Below are 4,016 nucleotides of genomic sequence, written 5' to 3'. Positions count from 1 at the left end.
CAGTAGGGGAGGAAGTAGGTTGCTTCTTCTGCTGGCTACTACCAATAGTAGAAGGTACAACGGGTGCTGTGCTGTGCTCATCCACTAGTGATCTGGATGATGAGGGCATGGCTACAGCTTGTTCCTCCATCAGTGGAGGAATTTCCATCCCTTCTTCTGCCAAGGCTCTGGCAAGAGCTTCGTCCCCAAAAGTATCGGGACGGATGACAGGGTATGACAGAGGACCTCCCAGATTGATCTGCCTGGGGCCTGTTGTCTTTGCTTTCTTCTTAGGGGGTTCTATGAGAATCCCCTTTCCTTTGTCATTTTTCTTCTGTGGCTGAGCCTCTTGCTCAGCCACTAATGTCTCTGCAGCAGATGCTGCTTCTTCTTTTTTCCCTCTCCTTGTTGCTGCCTAGGAGAGGGTTGTAAGGTGATTTTTCTTGGTGGAGAGTGAGCAGGTGGTGGGGACGGAATGTCAAAGAATGTAGAGTCTGAGCTGGTTGGGACGTCTCCTTGGCAGCTGGTTTGGGTGCTGACATTCTGCCAGTCTTTAGCCTTTTTACTAAAGTCTCATTGCCTTCACTCTCCTCCTCCTTGTCAGAGAGGGTGATAGGTTTTGCAGAGGATGCTCCCTCTGGCTTGTTGCTGTTGAGGACCCTCTTTAGTCTCTGACTTGAACGTTCCCCCTTTCTTGGGGGAGCTTTGGCAGGAGATTTCTTTTTTCCCTGTTTGCCATCAGTAGCAACAGGGGCATCCTTCTTTACCTTGGTTGGAGGAGGGACAGTTCTCCTTGCTGGAATGTGGGCAGAATGGGAAGATTTTGAAGGAGTAGTCTTGGTGGCCTTCTTCTGTGAGACCACAGGGGTTTCCTCTTCATCATCACTGGTGGGGGAGCGTCTGAGATTGGCAGGAATAAGTTAGGTGGTGTCAATGTAGGTGCTTTTAAGACCGTTCCAGGTCTTAGCATCAATGATAGATGCCACCCGTTTGATGTCATTTGGGTGTTCCTCTACACCAACTTTCAAACAGAGATTGGTGATGAGGCAGGGGAGGCAGACTGTGGTCTTCCTCATGTCCCTCTTCAGGATGTTATAGATGAGGGTTACTTCATCAAACAGGATGTGCTTAATGATGCAGTAAATTTGGACCTGTAATGCCCAACTAGCAGAGGCTTCATGAGTGGTGGGACTGATGTTGGAATTTGCAAACAGTGCCCAAAACCTGGCTATGTCCTTCATGCTCCCCTTGCAGAGGGACCATTTGTAGTAATTGGGTTAGTAGAGGGCTACTGTTTGTTTCAGGTCCTTTTGGATGGAGAATACCTCCCTACTGTCCAAGTACTCCTGGTACGGACAGTTGGTGACGGTGGGGAGGTAGAGCACTTCCTAGACATCAGTGGGGGAAAATGATACTTGTTTTCCCCTCACTGTGACCACATCAGGGGCATCTTCTTCGGGAAGCCTCCTTGTCTGGTACAGGAATTCTCCCACTAGGGAGACATTCACTTCACGGTCATCAGTGGCAAAACGCAGCCACTGAAGCTTGATTGAGGACTGCTTCACAAATGAGGGAAGAACCAATTTGTCCTGCTGCAAGGAGATGTTCCTTTCTCGGTATAGATGAATGATGTGTTCGGTGAGTTCTGGTTCTTTGTTACAGTTGGCCACAAGAGTCACCTTGATCGAAAGCTTAGTCATTTTAGAAGAAAGGAGGTTAGGGCAGAATGCAGAGGGAGAAAAGGTTCTGAGTTGAATGGAAATAGTAAAACTCAAAGGAAGCAGTGGCTGAGTTTAAGTAGACAATGGAGGAGAGAACGAAGAGTTTCTGGGACGTGGAGGTTAAGGAGAGGAGGTTTAAGAGGTAGTAGAATGAGAACGTTACAGAACGAGTGGTTAGCAGTTGGTGACCAGTTACTGATGGGATGAGTGTGAGAAGATGGAACAGTTTAGGTCAGGACGTGAGAGAGAGAGAAAAGGAAAAGGTGCAGTTGTCTTCATGGTTGAGGAGACAGTTTCTTTTTCTGCGCGCGTTTTCAAGATTTGCAATGAATGCAAACTTGATATGGCTGCGTACCTTTTTAAGTGACTCAGCAGGGACAGGTGCCCCAGTCATTCTTATCTCCTAACCCAAGGAACGTTCCCTTTGTCTTTTCCTAACTAATAAATAAACAGATAAATAAAAAAAGAAAGAAAAGGAAACATACAGAAGTGTAAATCTAATTTATCTAAGGGAAAGAGGTCGGACTAACCTATTACTTACTACCTATTATTTAAGATAATAACTTTGCAAAAATATATATCTAATAATTTTTTTTTATATTTATATATATATATATATATATATTGGGCCTGTGTGGTTAGGGACCACCCCAAAACTACGTTTCTGGAACGGAACGTATCTTATTTGGACTTTTTGGAGTGGAACATCAGTCGTTCCCTCCTTTTTGGGAGCTATGTGGTTAAGAGTAACCACCCCAAAACTTTGCTCTTTGTCAGAGAGCAAATGTATCCACTGGGTTGCCTCCCAGTTAGCGCTTAGTTTAATGTCTTTAGCTAGACATGGTACTTACCTCTTAAGTGGACTCAGAAGTGGTTGTGGGAACCTCAGTGTCCCCTGGTAGTGATCCTGGTGTCCTAGTTTGGAGATTGGCAGCAATCTGTCCCATATGGGATTCAATGTTCCTGACCACTGCAGCATTCCTGGTGACATATTCCTTGACATAATTTTCCAGGGTGTTGATGCGTCAGTCATCTCTGTGGAACGGAACATAGTTGTTTCTCCTTTGTTCAAACATTCCACTGCTGCTGCCTTGCTGATACTGCTGCTGGGTGTTGAATGGTCTTTGGTTCATGGGTGGCCTCCATTGGGTGTTGTGGTTATGATCCTTAATGATAGTTCCTCCAGGACTTGAATTTGTACTGCGTCCTGCTTGTTGATTGTCTATGGTGAAGTTCCTGTTGCCAAATTTTTTTGCATAACACACCAATGCAGTGGATGGGCAGTCTGTTGAGTCATGAAGGTCACCACAGGCTGAGCATGGTTCAGTTTCAGCTGCTGTGAGTTCCAAGACTTCCATCATTGGTGCTGCTTGGTCAGCTTTCAGGTTATTCACTTTATTCATGAGTGATACCAGCTGGGCTTCCATGGCAGTTTGTTTATCCAGTTCTAGCATTCCTGGCTTCCTTACTAGGCTTACTCTTTCTATTGGCCATTGGAGACATCTTTCAGCAATTCCTTCTATGATTTCGTACCTTGATTTAAGTGTTTCTGTAAAGAAATATCCTCTTGCAGAAAAATCTAAGTGAGATTGAGAAGTATGGTCAAGTCCCTTATAGAAAGATTGTAACACTCCCCAACTCTCTACCCCATGGTTTAGACATTTTCTGATGATGTCCTTGTATCTCTCCCATGCTTCATAGAGGTTTTCTCCATAAAACATTCTGAAGTTAGAGATTTCTACTCTAACATCAGCTTGTCGGGACATTGGGAGAAACCTCTCTATGAACTTGTTAGAGAGCTCCTCCCATGTGTGGATTGATCTAGGGGTGAGAGTTTTCATCCATGTTTTTGCCTTTAATCCTAAGGAGTGAGGGAACAACCTCATTCTCATGCTCTCCTCTGTCACACCCTCAACTTTAAAATTATCACAGATATCTTGAAATGCTATGAGGTGTGTGTAAGGATCTTCTGTAGGGAGTCCATTGAAGACCCCTGCTTCCCTAATCATGTGAACATGATAGGTTTCAGTTCAAAGTTGGGTGCTACAGAAGGGAGGATTACTCCCCTGTTTGGTCTGTTCCTGAAAGAAGCAGCCAAAGTTTTGAAGTTTTGTTCAGGAGGAACTTCTTCATTGTTATTATTGTGATCAACCATGTTTTCAAGAATTTCTTCCCTGAGGATTCTTCTTCTCCTATGAAGTGTACGCTCTGGTTCAGGATCAAAGAGAAATTCAGGTACTTCAATGGAGTGGTCAGAGTTTGTTTCAAACTCTTCACTTATAAACTATAAACACAAGTTATATATGCACAACAGTT

General features: G+C 44.4%; 1 non-coding gene across 1 annotated transcript; it reads left to right on the top strand.

Moving 5' to 3' along the window:
* Positions 1–3,344: 3,344 nt before the first annotated feature.
* Positions 3,345–3,451, top strand: LOC133304385 (small nucleolar RNA R71). Its single transcript, XR_009750596.1, has one exon. It is a non-coding gene; the product is annotated as a small nucleolar RNA R71 (small nucleolar RNA).
* The last annotated feature ends 565 nt before the right edge of the window (positions 3,452–4,016 follow it).

The sequence above is a fragment of the Gastrolobium bilobum genome, unplaced genomic scaffold (assembly GCF_033153095.1).
Source record: "Gastrolobium bilobum isolate Gb01-03AN ecotype WA unplaced genomic scaffold, APGP_CSIRO_Gbil_v1 utg63159, whole genome shotgun sequence".
In the NCBI taxonomy this organism is placed as follows: Eukaryota; Viridiplantae; Streptophyta; class Magnoliopsida; order Fabales; family Fabaceae; genus Gastrolobium; species Gastrolobium bilobum.
Note: the sequence above shows the minus strand (reverse complement) of the source record. Positions and strands in the feature narration are given on the sequence as shown.